Source organism: Rhinichthys klamathensis, unplaced genomic scaffold, assembly GCF_029890125.1.
Source record: "Rhinichthys klamathensis goyatoka isolate OS25496 unplaced genomic scaffold, OSU_Roscu_1.1 h1tg000150l_1, whole genome shotgun sequence".
In the NCBI taxonomy this organism is placed as follows: Eukaryota; Metazoa; Chordata; class Actinopteri; order Cypriniformes; family Leuciscidae; genus Rhinichthys; species Rhinichthys klamathensis.
The window spans coordinates 2,995,210-3,016,129 of NW_026606685.1; positions in this window are offsets into that span (position 1 = coordinate 2,995,210).

A 20,920-nucleotide genomic window follows, 5' to 3' on the forward strand; every position below is an offset into this window, starting at 1 on the left:
CTTCACCATGTGTGTGTGGGTTTTAATTAAACGGAGCCAGTCACCCTTAGACGGGCCACTAGGATGGGCAGATCTACTAAAATGCTACACACATATCCAGGGCACAGCTGACAACAGAGGAATACCGCTGGCCAAGGGGCGTGTGTCGCATAGAAAAGCTCAAGTCCTATTAGTGTATGGCATACTGATATTTTGATGTAAATGCACTACAACAACACCCTTCTCCAATCGAGGATTTCCATCACTCGTGGTTGAGAAAAATATGTAAATATGCAAATGAGATTTACGCATTTGCCGTAAGGTTTGATAGTCGTTATCATTTACCCTATCCAGAGTGCTGCGTTCCCTCATTAGAAGCCAGCGAACACCCATTTGTGAAGCCTACTATATAAATAAATGTAAAAGGAGCAACAAGTAATTAAATATGTATAGCCACAGTAATTGGCAAACATCTGAGATGCTCAGCCTTGGAGAAGCGCAAAGTCTTGTTTAACATTCCTAAACTATCATCGGGTAAATTACCGATGTCACTTAAGTCAATGCACTTGCTTGACAAATAAGGAGTAATAGAAATTCAAAAAGAACAACTGTTTTACCTGAGCTGAGAGCAAATCAGCGGCCCTGATTAGCGGCCGTATCGATGGGCCACTATACGTAGGCTAAGCCGCTAATGAGGCATCTGCATATCTATGATACAATATCTCGCCAGTGTTGGGGAAAGTTACTTTGAAAAGTAATGCGTTACAATATTGCGTTACTCCCTTAAAAAGTAACTTATTGCGTTACTTAGTTACTTTTTTAGAAAAGTAATGTGTTACGTTACTTTTGCGTTACTTTTTTTCCACCTGGGCTGGGCTTGTTTTTTTATACAAAAAAAGATATATTTTTGGGCAAATGTAAAGACCCTTTCACACCAAAAGTGAAATAATAAGCCTCAGACTGAAGGAAATGCAGATTTACTCCTGTACAGTAGAGTACAGTAGTGTTCAGTAGAGGGCATCGCTCAAACAAACCTTTCAGCTGCTGCTGTTCTGGGTAATAGAAGAAGAGGATGCAGGAGAAACAAATTTAACACTTACTTTACCAATAAAAATATATAAAAAAATCTTTAGTCGTTTTTGCTTATGGTTTAACTGAAAAATCGGAGGTCAGAAGCAAGTACTTTGGTCAATAAAGATTAAATGCATACAAATTTGTTTTATTTAACATATTTAGGTATTGGAGGTTTGCATAGTGTTCTGATTCTGCATTTCACTGATTTTATTCATTTTGAGGAATATTGAATCTTTTTTGTGCAAGTGAGATGAGTAAATCCACGCTTACATTTAATCTAGAACTATAATAACCATCATGTTTACACACAGCGCCTCTGCACTTCGATTTGTCTCAACATTAGGACAGAAAAGCAGTCAGTCAGGGGAAAACAAAGTAACTTGCGTTACTTATTTGAAAAAGTAACTCAGATATTTTGTTGTAAATTTTAAAAGTAATGCGTTACTTTACTAGTTACTTGAAAAAGTAATCTGATTACGTAACTCAAGTTACTTGTAATGAGTTACCCCCAACACTGTATCTCGCACACCGCTGTTGTGTCGTTCAGTCATCATGGTTCATGATTATAGATTGGCGAGTACAGAAAATCCCAAAAAACTTAAACATAGACCTACTTAGGCAAGCAGGCTTTGGGAAAAATGGAGAAATAAAACAAAGATCAATATCGGCGTGGCGTTTTCAGGATGGGGAGAGCTTCGCGACAAACTTGGACTTGATCTGTTGACAGAGACTCCGCTCTCGTATGTGTTTTAATAGATAGGTAAGCAAATATATATTATTTATTGTACACTACAGTTATATTGCACTTTGATTGTACTTCAGTAACGCTTTTTATCAAGTCTGGTGACCAAGTCTATGGCAGTGAAATTAAGAATGTGTTGCACAAAAATATTTAGCCATTACTTGCAAATACTGTGGGTTTGTTCAAATGTAATTTTAGTACGATTGTTTTAAACGTGTAAAACTGCGCAGCATTAACCCACCAAATAATTTGACAAATAGTCACATATTAGTAACAGGCTAATATAGCATTACATTTCACGTTCCTGGCAGCTAATTCATTACGATGACATAACATAGTGTGATCAAACGTACAGGTAATACAAAAACTAATTTATTAGCTGATATATAATTTATATGATGATCTCTGGATGGTGAAAACGACATCTCCCATAGTTCCACTCTCCTTTATAGCGTCATCAAACTTCGTCTTTGTTATTGTTTTGAAAATGTTGCTCTGGCGGCAAAAAAATACATATTGTAGCTTTAACTGTAAGAAAAACTGTAAGAAGTTATGAGACACATTTTGAGTCCTGACTCGGCATAGCAATATTTGTTAAGTTTTGAAAAAAAGTTTAAAGGTTTGAGGGCTTGAAGAATGATAGATTGGGATTCAATTCAGTTCAAATTTCCACCCATGTATTTTGCACAACCCTGAGGCCTGACTTTACAGACATGCCTTAGATTAAGCCAGGATAAGGCCATGGTTTAATTAGGAGATCTAAGTAGCTTTTATAAATGTGCCTTAGAAAAGAACATTACTGGTGTGCATATTGAGACAAAAACAATGGTACTGACATATTTTAAGATATGCCAGTGCAAGTTGCTTTCAGTTAAAAAAGCTCAAACATGCATTTTAGTCCAGGTCTAGGCTTAAGCCTTGTCTGTAAAACAAGGGTGATGAGCAAAGGTATAAAATGCCAAATGCAAAAACTTGCTTAGTAGAAGTTCCCTTGTCAAGATTATTGAAAAACGCAGCTTATGTGACAATCCATGCCATAACAGTGAGCTCTCAGAGCTCATCTCCACACATTTAAAAACACTGAAAGTCACCAGAGAGGTTGTAACATTTGTTTAGCGCAGGGTGACGCTGAAGCCTGTTTGAAACTACCACAGACCTTATCACCAGTTGCTCCCTTCACTCCCGCTTCACAGACCTCTAAGCATCTTTAATTCTATCTCCAGACAAAATATGCATACCATCACTCTACCACAGATTAGATCTTCAGAGACACTTCCATCTAAATTATTGCTGAAAATTATTTCGTAGCAAGACATGCCATGTGGCAGCAGGGTCACTTTCAAGTGGATAAAGAGTTTAAATGGTATGTGCCCAAAAGGGCCTGGTTTGAACCCAGGCTTCATTAAAATTCTCCTGACATCTGTCATGCGGCTCAGGGGCTGGACAGAGGGAAGGAGGCCAAGAAAGTGCTGCTCTATTTCAATTGACTTTATCTACTCTATTAATATGTTTACCAAATGAGCAACAAATCCACACAAAATAAACAAGCTAAATACACCAGGCATTCAGAGCTAAATTAAGATAAAAGTAAATGATACAATTCATACATTTAAATTTCAATTGAGATACACATGATGCAGAATTGTAATTATATATATAATTACTCCTGAACTGAATTTCTTTGCAATTTAGTAAATTCTTCCGGTCATTAAAAGAAAAATTTCAACATCCAGTGGGTGTGGCCAATTCACTTCAGCGGGATTCAGAAGTCTACACATGATGCAATTCACTACACATGATGCAGAATTGTAATTATGTATATATATATATATATACATATATATATATAATTACTCCTGAACTGAATTTCTTTGCAATTTAGTAAATTCTTCCGGTCATTAAAAGAAAAATGTCAACATCCAGTGGGTGTGGCCAATTCACTTCAGCGGGTCAATTCTTAAATTATGTTTTTTGTCCGGCCCTCAAACACATGAGAGCGATAACATGCAGGTGTGTGTCGAGCGAGTGTCTGTGCAATACTCACCCAAGGTTAACACTGTACACCAGCAATTCCAAGCCCATAAAGGAGGGTAAATGGAGATCAGGAGTCAAACGCTCACAAGCGTGCTAAATTATCTGCGGAAATCAACACAGTCCCCATTAATTACACAATAGGCAGTTCGTCATTTTCCCACTCCCTCTCCGACGCCTCCCCTGCCACGTGGTGTGATGAAGAGGCCCTCAGGATAAAGGGAGGATGCGTCTTTGCCTCTGACATTGCTGCCAAACAAGCTCTGATAATGTAGGAGAATGACTCACGTTCACCTTCAGCTCTTCTGATCTCGGCGACGGGAGTGAGCGTCACACATACACGAACCCTGGGATATTTGTTGCTGTCACCTTCTCTTGATCATTGCAATAATTTTTTACGGTTAAAGGAAAACGATGCGCTATGCACTTAATTGTCTCGTGGGCACCTTCCGATGCCCTTTCGATTTCCCTACACTGTCTGTGACATTCCCATTGATGCTGTTTTATGCCTAGGGGAGTATGACACTTCATCCATCTCATCGGAGAACTCTTTGTTAGACTTTCTTGCTCGCTCGAGAGAGGTACACTCGGAGGAAGTATGCAAATGCTAAGGAAGATTTATAGTGTAATCTCTGACTCTAAAGATTGATCTAACATTACCGCTGCAGCAATATAAAGTTGGATTTTGTCTCTTTCTCCAGTGGAATACTCTGAAATAAGCCTGGAGACTATCCATTATTTCCCAGCAGAGGTGGATTACTCCTGGCCTGCCTCTGTTTGACATTTACAATATGCATTTTATTATTGGAACTGATCTGTGAATTAACGCTGGTATTGCAAGCCCCACGCAAACCTTCGCAATCGAGTCGAGCATCCGCCCTTTCTGCATCTCCTCTGACCTTTCTGCACTGCATTATTTAACACACACAAAACCGGCACACCGGCGCACGGTGCTGGCAAATGGAATTGACAGTGACATATGGCAGCGGGTGGCTACCGTGCATAATTGACAACCTTAAAAAACGGGCAGCTCTTGGCCCAGCCTCTCCTCTCTCGCATGGTGCTCACCCTGTTGAAAAGACCAGCATATCTGGTCACCAGTACAGTATGAGATTTGGATGCCAGTACTTGATAAGCTTCTTAAGGTTAACCCAGTGGTTCTTGGTGATAGTTAAAAAAGATTGAAACATAAAAAATAGGTAGAAAAAGTTGTATTTAATAATAAAAAAAACATTTAGATTTATTAACTTAGCTAATTAAATTAGACGAAAACAGTCTAGCAATTGTCAAAAATGCTGTGAACTTTTTAAAATTTTCTGAATTGTCTTTTAGCTTTGTACTTTTGTGACCAAGAGACCAAGGCTGAATCTGAAATCGCCCCCCTATACCCGGAAATAGGGCAGTTTTTGAGTGGACAGCCATTTGTAGTGGTGTCCGAAACCATAGTGGACGTTATTGAGTGCACTCATTCAATCCCACAATGCACCGCAATAACGAGCGTACAGCCGATGTACGCTCAATGGCTGTCCGAATTCGCTCACTCGTTTTCATTAATTTCTTCAAGTGAACTCTATTAGTGGACTAACATAGGGAATAGTGATTGAGGGTTTAGGGGGGGATTTTGGATTCAGCCCAAGTGACCAAGATTTGAGAACCAATTGGTTAACTACCTTGACTTCCTTGGTCAATCAGTATCATGAAAAAATACATGCTGGTTGACCAAGTTTTCCTGGTCCACCAGTCAGACTAGCACCAGACATGCTCTTTTCTAAGCTCTAAGTCTAAGCTCTTTTCAACAGGCTAGTCTAAACCCTTCAATCAGAGCACATATTGGAGATCGGTTTCATTAAATTAGTACTCTGAGATCCTTTTAATAGAAGTGGAAAAATAAGGAAAGGAGAGATTCAAAAAGGCCCCTCTGGTCTATGGCAGGACAGTTTTGGCGATAAGATTGTACTTTTTAGTGCTGTAGAGCAAGAAAAGCAATCAAATTCAAGGCAGGTGGTGCTGGTACTCAATCAATGCATTACAAGGCAGCACATTTAATGTTCACAATGAAAAAGTGTCAAACTTCTTAAAAATTGTTCCACTACTAAAGCTGCATTTACACTGTCAACCAATTCCAAATTCTTCAGTGGCACAAATTGGATCTTGTCGCATGTGTGTAAACAGCAAAAACAACAAGACAACAAGTTTTTTCAGGGGTGTGCGGCCCATATAAGCTGTGAATGCTCTGCATACCCAAGCCATTAGTGGACTCAGTAATTAATAACACAATAAATTACTATAGTCGCTTGTTTGAGGTGTACCATAAAGCTTACATGATAAAATGTTGGTAATACGTGTGTAACTGCCCGTCATTCCAGTCACTCCTGCATTCTTATTGGTTTGCTGGCAAATGGCCGATTTCATGCGCAGAGAAAGCAGTCAGTTTAAAAGTGAAGTATGTAGTTTCTGCGACATTAGTGCCACCTATTCGAAAAATAGAGCATATTTTGCAAACCCCCCCTTTCTCGTGTCACACCTGACTCAACTCCAACACAACTCAACAGCTTTTATGGATGCTCGTGAAGGCAACCAACAGGTAAATGTAGGCTACTTTTTTTTTTTAAAAAGGTAAAAAAATATTAGGAATACTTTTAACTGTGTTGCTATGTGTCATGAGAGTAAGCAACTGAGTAGCTAACACTCTATCTAGTGTGAACGCGAGTGTCTCGCTTATTATAACCCATCCAACGTATCTGCACCAGGTGCATTTTTGACATAAGACGCCATCCAGCATACCCGGTTAAAGAAGTCACCGCTCGCCACTGGGATCTAATTCAGTCTTTTAAATATACAATAAATCATATAGCCATCTAATATATTTCTAAACACTTGTACCCAATTTTTTTAAAATCAATTTAAATGTGTATAAGTGTACATCATGGAAGATATTAATATTAAATGTGTGTATATTAAAAATGAACAGATTAGAAAATATATATTTTTAAAAGTCCCTCACATCTGTATGTCTTAAGTGAATGTAAACCGAAGAGTCAAAAACAAATATTGAATCTGAGCATACATCCGTGCAGTCTAGATGCAGCTTAAGAGACATATTCTGCTCCAAAAATCCAGAAATATTGGTTTCCAATGCAAATTCAAAGCACCCAGGCAATTTGTTAATGAATTGTGAGTATAAAGTACAACAAACAAATATGACTGTTTACCTAATAAGCTTTAAAACAAATCCAGCATATGAGCTGATGCAACCGAAGGTAAACTCCACAGCTCAAACTGCCTCTTCATACCCTGTAATTCCAGAGCTTTCCACAGAAACTTGTGCTCCCCCTACAGCCATGATTAGTTTGCTGGGCTAACCACCAAGATCATAGTCCAGTCAGTTCCTCTCAAGCATAGCTCGTGCTCAAACATCAGGCTGATGTCATAAGAAGCAACGTCCTCTCAAGCAGAGAATGCTCTATGAACAGTTCGATCCATTGTAGCACATCAATTTTGAAATTTGAGTCCAGAAAAACAGAACACTGTTGAAATTTAATTTCCCAGTATGTAATGTTGTTCACACGCTGAATGCTGTAATCCTGCAGTGGTGCAGTTTAAAATGAATGTTATACATGGTGCAGTGAATCTAATACTTTTGATTATTCCCTCTACTCCTTCCCTCTGTCCAGCACCATCCAGAAAGATCTGGTGGACAAAAAAATATTCATGAAGAAAGTTAAAGTCAGCATGAAACTTCCCTATAGTATTCGCTTCCCTCTTGTGACGTGTGGTGGTCCTCTACCAATTGGCACACTTCATATGTACTTCATATGTAAAAATCCCAGCCCGTTCTCATCCTTTGGCGTCATACACGTGACGCTTTGTACATTTCGTCGAAATCTTACGCACATGGCATCGTTTCGCGTCAATATGAGACGCAGATCCCAAGGCGTCATAACCGTACCCTACCCCAGACCTAAACCTACCCATAACTGTGCGTGTTATATTGACGCTAAAGGATGCCATGTGCGTAAGATTTCGACGAAATGTCATATGGCGTCACCTATATGACGCCAAAGGATGAGAATGCGCTGAAAAATCCACAAGACCGTAGGGTGTCCCATTTCTCATTTTAGGTTTCAGAAGTGTGCTTGCGAGCACCCCCTTTGCAGCCGTTATGCGCCCTCGATGCGCACTTCTGCCGAGGCCCCACTGAGACTTCGCACAAACTTCTACCCAAAAGTCAATGCGGCATTACGTCATGAAAGTGTGAACTCGTAGGAAGACAGTGAAAAAAAACTGTAGGACGGGACTCGATTTTTTGTCCATCGGTGATTGGATGGTTGTGGTTTGCCATTGCTGTGATCGCATGTGATTGACAGGTTGCAATCACAGGAGATCAATCTCACGCAAGGGGTTGCAATCCCTTGCGCCAGTAAACACGTCATCAGAGAAGAGAAGAGAACATAGCTGTAAAAAAAGATGGACGACGCCCCTTCGCTCTTTTCCATTGGAGAGAACTGACGCCGCCAGTGTCCCGATATGGCGCTGACATACTGGAACTTGAGTCTGCGCAGTAGCGTTTTCGGGACCAGTCATGCGCAGTCGTGAGCAGGAAGTAAAGCCGCGAAATCAAGGCCCCGCCCTCACTCTCGCGGAATCAATCGCAAGCACACGCCCCTGCACTTTTCTTAAGTGGCCTTTGTCTGCTCCGTTCCTCTCCAATGATGTCTGCTGATTGCAGTACCTCGTTAAAATAAGGTAAATACAACTACTAACCACATAGTCAACATTATGAAAAAAAGTCCGTTGGTGCTTCAGTGACTACTTCACACAGAGAACCTGTCAATCACAGCTGTCAATCATGATGTCACAGCACCGTTTTTATAGCATCAAATAACTAACTAAAAACTAACTAATTTTAAAAACAAACAATTGAAATTACATCAATGTGATAGAAACTACAGTAAATGACAGAAATATCTTTAGAAAAAAGATATGTGAAGTGTAATTTAATTATTTAGTTGGTCTCACGTCCCGTTGAATAACATGGGGAGGCGGGGCTCATGACCTATACTAGGACCGGTCACCGGGGGGCGATCGAGACGTTTTGGCTTCACTTTTGAGGGCTTGTGCGGCACGCTTGGAAGAGAAGAGAAGAGAAGAGAAGAGAAGAGAAGAGAAGAGAAGAGAAGAGAAGAGAAGAGAAGAGAAGAGAAGAGAAGAGAAGAGAAGAGAAGAGAAGAGAAGAGAAGAGAAGAGAAGAGACCCAGATAGCACAAGTCTATTTGATGTGATATTTACATCTGGAAGACGTATTTTTAAGAGTGTTTGCTCATCTGCAAGACGTCTATAGGACGTTTCCTGTCAGATGTCAAATAGACGTTTAGAAGATGTCAGTTTAACATGCATTCTAAATCATTACATCTTAAAGACATCTTCTAAACGTCTATTTGACATCTGACAGGAAACGTCCTAGACGTCTTGCAGATGAGCAAACACTCTTAAAAATACGTCTTCCAGATGTAAATATCACATCAAATAGACTTGTGCTATCTGGGGAAGAGAAGAGAAGAGAAGAGAAGAGAAGAGAAGAGAAGAGAAGAGAAGAGAAGAGAAGAGAAGAGAAGAGAAGAGAAGAGAAGAGAAGAGAAGAGAAGAGAAGAGATTTGAGATTTGAGATTTCATTTGAGATTTGAGATTCCGCGTTTTGCTGGATTTTTTCACATAGCAGCAAAATAGACTTAAAATACTCATGGTCATTTATGGTCTTACAGACTTAAGAAATATTAAAAAATAAACTGTGAAATGTCTTCTTTTTAATGTGTCCACTTAAAATCGAAACAAAACATTGTGCTTTTGTAAAATAAAGAAAATAAACCGGATATGCTTTCTGCCTCTCCGTCTCTGTGAACTTTTTTTCTGGAGCACGTCTCTAAACTTAAACAAAACTCAGCGAATACTATTCACCCAGGTATGAGCAATATATCTTTATAAACATTTACGTCTCTGCTATTAAAACCAATGTCGATTGTTTGCTCTGATGTAATTTTGTTGTACTTGCAATGACAATAAATTAGTAAATAATAATAATAATAATAATTAAATTATCTAATTCAAAACAAAAACAAATATTCTCTGTTTATGTAATCTGTATGAAAAGATGGAGATGTCAGTTGTTCTCATGGCAACTCATGGCAACTCTGCTAATGTGAACATGCCCACAGAGAGCGCGTGCTTTTGCAACGCGGGTCTCAGGTGCACGCCCCCCACTCAGCCCCGCCCTTGGTCCGTCCCCTCTATCTCTGCTGGGCTCTGCCCACTTTCAGCATTTTTCAAATATTGCCAGTGGGTGGAGTCAGGCTCTGACCAGGGGTTGAGTTACCCTTTAAATAATGATGTGCACAGATATTATATCCCATAAAAAAACAAGGATAGTCAGTTTTGATTTCATGGTGACTTTAATTCTTCTATGAAAATTTAAAATTAATTAAGGATGTGCTGAGGACTAGGTGGGTAATGATTATATATAGTTAACTTGGAAAAAACATCCGAAATCGCATACTTCCATACTATAGGCCTATAGTAGGCGAAAAACAGTATGTGACAAAAGTAGTATGTCCGAATTCACAGTACTCACAAAAGAATTAGCGAAAATGCACCCGGATGACCTACTGACCTAGAAATCTACAAAAAAAAAATCTACAAAATGACCTATTGACCTACGGTGAGATCCTGAAGTGTGCATAAGATGGACACTTTACTGAGTTCATGGGAAAGGATTTATGAATGAAGTGAAGTGAAGCAATGCTTGATAATGACAACAAGGCGAATGTAGTACATACGAACATTCATACACACATTCATACTATTTAGAACATAAGAGATACAAGAGAGTATCCGATTTTGGATGCAGCCTTGGAGTCAACCTAAAGAAAGTTAGATTTCATTTTATCTGGTGGCTGAAAATGTGAATTTGTTTGAGGCATCTACTGCCACCACGAGTTGCAACAACATTTTAAACATAGAATAATGTCAACATGGGATCTCATTCACTTTCTGAATATACATTCCTAGTCATATTTTGAGAAAATCACGCTACTCCAGAAAATTGTATACTGCATAATCTTGCACACTGTAGCTTGCTCTGCTCCTGAAAACTTTCATTTTCAGCTGATTTCACTTTTAGCACTTCCATGACTCCAGCAACCTATCATAGAGAGACTTTATGAGTTTTCACAATCTAATCAACTCTTATGGTAGGAAAAATCCATATTATGAAATTTGCATATGGATGCAATAAGCATGATTGTGCACATTTTTAATTACATTACTTTTTATTAGATTTTTATTATTATTATTATTATTAATCACACTAAATGATTCAAATCACAAGCTCGAGCTCAACATTTCCTAATATTCTTGTTAGGACATCTTGAATCGAAATGTGTATACTTTAAACAAGCTGCATATTTGATTCATAGAATGAACAAGTGCTAAGTACTTACAGACGTAACCAGGCAGTGGCTTTAATTTCAGTCTGGACTGGATGAGAGCTGAAACAAAACTGGCGAATATAGAGATCAATGTTCTGCTTGGTATTCATTGCCCTCAGGACCACAGCTCCGTGTCCTCGCCTGTGAAACCCCTCAGATAGTTATCCGCAAAGTGTCACCAAGGACAAAAAAAAGAAGACATTTAATAATTAACAAGAGTATACAAGAACAGCAAAGAAAATAAATGATAGCAGTGAAAAGGAGGACAATGAGGAGACATTAACAATCAGGTCTGCGGGTGACTAACGAGCGAGCCCCACAACGTTTTAATTAGCAGCCTACTGGACGGCAGAGTGATTAATGAACACAATTTTATTTAAGCTTTGCTCTGAATTAATACCAAATTGACATTTAATGAAAATTACTTACCACCATCAGAATTAAAGCTGTTTTCAGCCTTGAAAACAATACCCTGTGAGGTAAACGATCTCACCACCATTACAACGGGTAAAGAAATATACTAACACGTTAACCATGACAAACGTTTTCCGGCTGGTTCTTATTCACGTTACCTAGCTTTTTGTTATTAGAGCTATTTTTTTCCCTCCCTGCTAATGCATATGCATGATGTTTGAGAGTATGTAAATGCCTAGTAAATGCCTGCACGGTTTTAATTGACATTGCACACACTCTGTTGCATGTGGTTCATAGAGTAATCACACATTGCAATTTTAGAGAGGTAGGACAGACTAGAATGAGCTTTAGATATTCAGATGGTGCCGTCATGTCCTGCTTTCCCGTTTCATCTTGTGCTTATTATTCATACACAGAGACCGTTTGAAGATAAAACACTTGATTTGTCTTGGTGGGGGTGCTGGCGTCCTGCAGCGTGTGTGGGGCCGAGCTATACCTCAGCACACCTGGGCCACCTGTTGCTCTCACTGCAATCTTAGGGAATTTTCCCTGCAGTTCTGAAGTTCCATGCGAACTGATGCTTTACAGCCCATGCTTATATGAATCACATTCTCTGGGGTTTTCCTCTAATCAGTAGCTTGATTACTCTTCCCAACTGTCCTTTATTATGACTGTAGTGTTAAAGCTGCTGTGTGCAATTTTTCCGATGTTAAAGTACTTTCTTCTATCCCAGCGTAATATGCAGAGACAACTATAAGCCATCCGTAGGCTGATTTCCCTGAAGAATCTAACACTCGTTTTTTTTGAGTGGTCACACATGTTAACTTCTGCTTCAATCCAAGCCTTTTCTTTCAATCTCTGGTTCAAAAACTCATCATAAACACATGGGGACCTATCTTAACTATCTAAGTGCATGGTCTAAAGTGCATGGCGCAAGTTCACTTAGGGCGTGTCCGAATCCACTTTTGCTAGTTTAACGACGGGAAAAATAGTCATCACACCCGACACGTGGTCTAAAAGGGTTGTCTCTATTCTCTTAATGAGAAAAAATTAAATGCTTCTCTAGCGAGGAAACAGATGCTCGTGTGCGAGCAGACTATCTACGGGACAAATTGTATGCGCGTTGTGGACCCGCCTATAGGCGCACATTACTAACGCGCTCTTTAAATATATATAGAAAAATTGGATTTTGGTTTCAGTTGGTCAATGGCGCAGTCTATTTCAGTTGCCTCAAAATAGCAACGCGCCAACAATGCGCCAGAACACACCTCGTTTTCAGACCAGCACGCCCATGGGCGCACAAATGCATTTGCTACTTAAACAACGTGGAGCAGGATGTGAAAATGATAACTGCGTCAGGCTGAAACTAGCAAAAAACACTTGCATATTTAAAAATAGAATAACATAAAATATTTTGCTTTTATAAAAACTATATTTTAATATATAAAATATAGTATAATATATATAATATAATATATATATAATATAGTATAATATAAAAGTTTATAAATAAACTTCAACAAAATACAGGCACAAGTCTTCCTCCTCCTGAATGCTGCCTGGTAAGGTGGTTTTAACATTTCAGACAGATTCTTATTGTTAAATCTCCCCGAACTGTGCTGTCGGTGGTGCATTCAACAAAGAGTGAATATTTTAGTGTGGTTTTAACCATCCTGTTTATGACCACATTACACCCATTACACGCTGATGACAACACCAGGAGCTCCACTTAGCCCTCACATGTGCTTATCACCGCTCTCTCTGTAATCAATAGAGAACTGTGGGGCAGAGTGGATGGAGGGAGAGGGCATCAAATGATGGAAGCAACAAATCACAAGTGTTTATTCAGCTGCTTTTGTGTATGTGTGAGTGTGTGCATATGATAAAGCCTCTCGAGATGGCCGTTGATGACTGTGACCACAGGGTCATCCACACGCTCAGCTAAAGGATTGAAGGATTGTAAACGCTCATCATATTTGCCCTGGGAACTCTATTTGTGAGACTGACTGACAATATGAGTACATCAAGCACCGGCTAGCTCATGATTTGGTCTCACACATTTTAGACATAATAAGCTTGGGGTTATAAACCAACATAAGGATTATAAATGGATAAAAACAAATAAACATTTTCTCTTATGCCAAGTTAAAATGCAGAGACAAATTATAAGTAAGGCAATTTTACATTCTGACTTGCTGGCGAACAAACAACATACCTCAAGGACATGCACAGGCATGCACTATATAGAGTTGTGTGTTATATAACACACAATGCATTAAGAGTTGGGGGGTGAAAACTTTTTGAATTTGAAGATCAAGGTAAATTGTCTTCCGGGATAAACATGCAAGTATCTTCTGTTGCTTCTGAAGGGGAAAACTGCTCAGGACACAGAGAGGACTCAAGAAGAACCATGACAAGACAAGAAAAAATAAATAAAAGCGGTTCTGGATCATCCAGGTAACGTCACATGTTATTAGGAATCAAGGGTATGTAAACTTTTGAACAGGGTAATTTTTTATAAATTCAGCTTTTTTTGTCTTGTGGACTATATGTAAAAATATGTTATGTAAAATATCTTATTCAGGACAAAACTAAAGAAAAAGTAACATGCATTTTATATGATCCCTGTTATTTTGTTAAAATAATTAGCATTTTGCAGATTCTGTAAGGGGTGTGCAAACTTATGAGCATTACTGAGCAAAACTGAATGAAATATTGTTTTTGCTTTCATTCAAAATATTCACAAAAATCAAACACTTAAAGGGATAGTTCACTTTGAAATTAATTTTTGGTATGTTTTTCGCTTACCTCAAGGGCATCCAAGATGTAGGTGTCTTTGTTTCCGCAGTAGTTTCAATTTTGATATTTTTAGGTCAAACCGTTCTTGTCTGTCAGTCATATAATGCAGGTCTATGATCACCACCTCAAAGAGCATGCACAGAGAAGTCCAAATTAAACATGATTTAATGACTCGTAAATGTAAGTACACATTGATGGCCTAAGACACGAAACGAGCGGTTTGTGTGAGAAAACGAACAGTATTTATATCGTTTTTACCTCTTGTAACCACAGCCACGTCCAAGTGATCTGAGGGCGAGGGCGCTTCGGTCTGCGCAAGGGTCGGAAAGCGCTGGAAGTGCTCTCTCCCGCGGTTGCGAAAAAATTCAAAGTTGTCTGTTGATATATCGAAATCGTCTTCCATTGCGATTTCCTGTATATCTAAATATGTTTAGATCTTCACAGTGAAAGGTAACACTTCCGAAATCTGTGTAAACAATGAGTGACGTACACGCGCGAACGATCACTTCCGGCGCTTGCGCAGACCGAAGCGCCCGCGCCCTGAGATCACTTGGACGTGGCTATGGTTACAAGAGGTAAAAACGATATAAATACTGTTCGTTTTCTCACACAAACCGCTCGTTTCGGGTCTTAGGCCATCAATGTGTACTTACATTTACGAGTCATTAAATCATGTTTAATTTGGACTTCTCTGTGCATGCTCTTTGAGGTGGTGACCATAGACCTGCATTATATGACTGACAGACAAGAACGGTTTGACCTAAAAATATCAAAATTGAAACTACTGCGGAAACAAAGACACCTACATCATGGATGCCCTTGAGGTAAGCTAAAACATACCAAAAATTAATTTCAAAGTGAACTATCCCTTTAATTAAAGTCAAATATTAGAAAGAAAACAATTCTTATGACAATTTTTTTTCTGAAATATATATATTCCACAATTATTGGCCCTTCATTTAATACTTTGTGCAGCCTCCCTTTGCCATGAAAACAGCTATGGATCTTCTCCTATAATGCGTAATACAGATGAAAAACACATGGCAAGAGACCCGAGACCATTTCTCCATACAGAATCTCTCCAGATCCTTCAGATTCAGAGGTTCATGCTTGTGGACTCTTTTCTTTAGCTCATATCACAGGTTTTGATATGGGGTTTGGGTCAGGGGACTGGAATAGCCATGGCAAAACCTTCATTCTGTGGTCAGTGAACTATTCTGTTTTTTTTTTTTAGATGTGTTTTGGATCATTGTCATGCTGGAAGATCCAGCCACGGCCCAGTTTAAGCTTCTTGACAGGGTGAATCCACCTCTGGTGTTTTTCCAGAAAGCTTTATTTCGGTCTCATCTGACTATAAAACCCAGTCCCACTGAAAGTTCCAGTAACGCCTGGCAAACTTTAGGTGCATGAGATTGAGTTTGATGATCCCAAATGCTTTTATTGCAACCTTCCCAAACAAATTGTGGTTATATAGGTGAGGTCTGATCGTAGTTTTGGAGACTTTCTAACCCCATGACGCAATAGCAATCTTCCAAATTTGTTCCTTACAGTTTGTCAACTCAAACCAATATAGACACACGTCCTCTTCCAGGTAGATTTTTACCATCTCCAGTTGATTTAAACTACCAACCAAGCAACCTGCTTGCTGCCATTTATTTAATAGTTTTAATTCCAGGAGATTAACGAACTGCTACTCCAGAGGGAAATCATTATGGTTTGCTAAAAAATATCCTTCGCAAGGTTGAGAAAGGGAAGTAGCAGTAGCTATAACCAAAGTGTATCCAAACTTGAGCTCTACCATTACAAAATGTTCCAGTCGAGTAATTTCACTGAACCCATTTAGGCTCCAAGCTATTCTTTTTATTCCTTAATAAAAACACAAACAAAGGCTTTAATTAATTCCTGGTGAGGAGATGGAAAAAAAGAGGACAGCTGGGATGCTACCTACTCTTGCAAAATATCTTAAGACGTGATGACTCGAAGTTAGCATGTTTAATGTATCCCTCTTCCTGCCTGTCAAACCGAACCGCCTTCCTTTGAACTACAAATCTCTCTATTTGTATTAATCACTGGTGTCTTTTCATCTCACACTGTAAGCTTCACCACTTTCACTGTCATTTGTGACAAAGCTATGCTACTTTTTTTTTGCGATATCCCATTTACCGGTGGATCAGGCCGCCATATGCAAAAGCGCCACTATCAGTAGTGGCCCTGGGGAGAGATGTTCCACTGAATAACAAATTAGCCATTGAAATAAGACAACTCAATAATACCACAGACTAATTGCATACGCCGGGCAATGCCCATTAATTCCCTCACTGTAGAATCTTCAGCTTCATTGATCATCTCCTCCATTTGTTTAAATAAATGTGAATGGAAACTTAGAAGTGATGGCGGCTAGGCATTAGCCTGTCCCTCGCCACTAACCTGAGGCTAGCGGTGGCGCATACAAATCAGAAATGAGATAAACTACTGTGTAACAGCTTATGTCGAATTTGTGCTTTTACAGAGAGTAACAGCTGAATTATGCGAGCCATGTCTGATCAATATGGGCAGTGTTTACAAGTGTTAATCGGGATTCACGTATGTGAACATCCATAAAATCAGATACTTAATTAGAATCTGTACCACTAACAGAAGGAGAGTAGTAGTATGGAAAGTAATGCAACTCCCTCAGAGCAAATGAAGCTCTGAAGTGAGGTGTTATTGAGGAGTTATACTGCCTATAAGGGCAGCTGCTTTCTAAGGCAGCACCCTAACTAGTGATGTACCACAAATCCTAACCACAGAACATCATAAATAATTGATTTGGAACACTCTACACAGGCAGCAACTCCGCATGTCACACAAATATATAAAAGTCACAATGAATTTCATTCGAGCTTGATGATAGCATATTGCTAATGCCACAATAAAGAACTCAATACTGAGTAGAGTAATATATGTTTCATTGCACTGAACTATTTTTAATCGATACTTAACAGTATGAGATCTAATTCATAAGAGAACGATTTTGAAAATTCTACAGGCAGAAACTCTCACAATTGATTTCACTAGACTTTGATGATAGCATGTTAATGCCTGAACTCAAATAGGCAACTCACAGAAATACAAAGTAAAATAATACATTTTTCATTACACTAAACTTTTCTAATCAATACTTATCAGTACTGAATGAAATATAATTCAAAGGTAAATGATTTTGAACACACTGCATAGGTATTAACTCTACACAAATATGCTCGACATGGGAGATGCATGTCACAACTGTTTTCAATAGAGTTTGATGTTTCCTAAGTAAACAAATTTGAGCTTTCTACATAGACAGCGACTGCGTGTGCCACACAAATAGTGTATATGCAATACTCTAATATGCACAAATACACAACTGACATAAATACTGAGTAGAATAATCCATTTTTTCATTTCACTAAACAATTTTCTAATCAATACTTCTCATTTAAATCTATGCATTTGGCAGACACTTTTATCCAAAGACTTACATTGCATTGAGGTATACATATTATTATTATTAAGGTTTAATTAAGGTGTACAAATAGAACCCATGACCTTGGCATGGCTAGCGCCATGCTCTACTGATTGAGCTATCAGCGTGAAATTATACAATTCATAAGTGAATGATTTTGAATGGACTACATTAGCAGGAAATCTACACAAATATGAGTGTCATACCTTATAACTGATTTCAAAAGAATTTGACGGTTCAAAGTGTATGATTCTGAGCTATTTACTTAGATAGCAACTGCATGCTATACAAATAGTGCTTCCCATGAAAGACAGACCTCAAAATTTACTCAATAGTTTGACGATGGCATGTTTCACAAATGAGCATGATATTCCATATAGCTCAAACAAATAATGAGTAGGATAATCAGTTTTTCATTTGAATAAACAGCCTTTTTAACATATTAGCATTTAATGAAATATAGGTTGAAATATACAGAAACAATTTGTTGTAATTTGCACTATTTGCATTGAAATCTGTTTAAATAAAACAGAAAGAAAGTGCCCAGAAAGAGGGGTAAAACCAACTATGGGACTGTCTTTTGCAGTTTATTTGAAATTATTTTTAACCAATACTATTATAAAAAAAAATAAAGGTTCCAAAAGGTTGTTTTTTTACAGCGATGCTGTCACAATTCCTGCCTCGTTTCGCCTGTTTTGTGTTCAAAGACTCTTATTTTGAAGCGGATTTTCTGTTTCTATTTTTCTGCTGTTTTACTTCAATGCCACTTGAAGGCAAGCCTGCAACCTTAGCCAAAAAAAAAGTGTAACACTATCTAATGCTGTAGAAGCAGGGAAGGAGAGGGTTTTTTTTTATGGATGTCAATGGAGGAGAGGATTCACCGTGCTGAATAAACCGCTTTTGTGAGGAATAACTTATTTAATGAATCGACATCTCATCGGCTAATCTTCAACATGTTTGCTCTTAAACATTTAGTTTTGAATTGGTCTATTTTTAGAGTTTACACTGAAGAAAAAGAGAAGTGAAGTTTTATAAGAGAAGTCACAGACAATTGCGCGACAGGTATGATTCAGTCTACGGCACTTCTCATTCATTTCTATGGTATCCGCCAACAGTGATTGACTGTCGCACAACTCTGAACAAAATCCAACGACATCAAGGCTGTAATCTTAAGACACACGTGATTCAACTTAACCGTTATGCTTTTTCTCCAATGGTAGAGCCACGGACCCTCATATCTCCCAGTAATAAGACCATCTCTGTTCACTTTCTGTGCTTAGTTCCTATTTGCCTTTGTTTCTATTGCTGCCTTGTTTGTTGCCATAGCGATTCATTACTGACACCTGCGCTTGTTTAGCATCTTGTTATCCTGTGTATACATACCCTGTTGTTGTTGTCTTATTATTTTGTTTCAGTTTCATGTTTGGATTATCTTCGTTGGTGTTTTTGAATAAATGTACAGTATGCTGCACTTGAATCCTTGCTCTCCCTGAATCTTCAGATGCCATAGAAGAGCCATTTTTGCTTCCCCCAACCTTCAGCAAACAGGTCTTAAAATAACCTCTTATTTGTCTTATTGTGTTGAAGATTTTAGAAATCTAAAAACTTTTTTAGACTATAAAGAACCTGTTGTGTTATGGAAAGGTTGCATGGATGTGAAAAGTTTCGTCATGGAACCATAGATGCCTTTAAAGAACCTTGAAAGAATGTATTGAACGAATTAAGAGCATTTATTTTCTCGCTTTTTCTCCTATCTTTGATATTTATTAATTGGCATAGAGCACTAAAGGATTGTCTTCAATTTGCTTAAAAGAAATTTGGGATAAAACTGTTTGTTAATTAAAATATTTTTAACTAATTGTCAGTATTGAATGAATTAGGGACATACTACTTAACATTTCTCTGCACTGGATAGCCCCACCCACAATTAAATCTCAATGGCCCAAAGCAGTGGCGTAGCAAGTCAGTCCCGGGCCCATATGCAAAAAAAATTGTACGGGCCCCCCTAACCCTGCCCCCGAAGTACATTGAGATTCATTTATCAGACTGATCTGGAAATGGCGTATGTATGACACGCCAATTCGTATTTCCATTTTTGGCGTGCTATCAACACGCATAATCGCTTTTCAGCGTATTTATCAACGCCGTTGACTTAACGTTATATTACTGTATATATATATGACCTACCCCAACCCCGTCCCTAAACCTACCCGTCCCTGGGGTTAATACCATTTATGAGTGTTCCCCTACCATCCTAGGAAAAAAAATATTGCTCCACAGATGTGGATATGAATTTTGCTTAGTTTCGCTCGGACATTTAACGGCGTACACATACACGCGGAATCACTCGGACGTTTAACGGCGTAGACATACACGCAAAAGATGACGGTTCGTTTCGGCGTGGACATACACGCGGATAGCTCAAAATGCGTATAGATAACACACCACTTGTTGCATTTATAGACATTCACTGTAGTGTATCAAGAAAATACCATACCAAACAATACCATAAAAAACACTCTACCCAACAACTTTTCACAATCAGAACGGAACAAAAACAAGTCTAAAACCAACCAAGGCTTAGCCAATGTCAATAATAAACTACTGATCTTGGCACCGCGGCCCAAAATGTAAAAAACATAAAACTACTTACTCATTTAGTTGCATTCTCCGGGCCTTTCTTTCGGCAAATTCATCCACGAGCACGATGTCATTGGTGTTTAATTCATGGCTTTGTGCAACAGTAGGGATGGTAAGAAAGAGATCTAAACCGGTCTATTTTAGGTAGTTTTTGTGTCGCAACTAACTTCTCCACCTTCTTTTTTCTCTTTAAGGCCCCACTTTTATGTTTGTATTTTTCCATCCTTTAATGTTGAATTAGCGTCTAGTAACCTCTCTCACACTGTGTTTTCT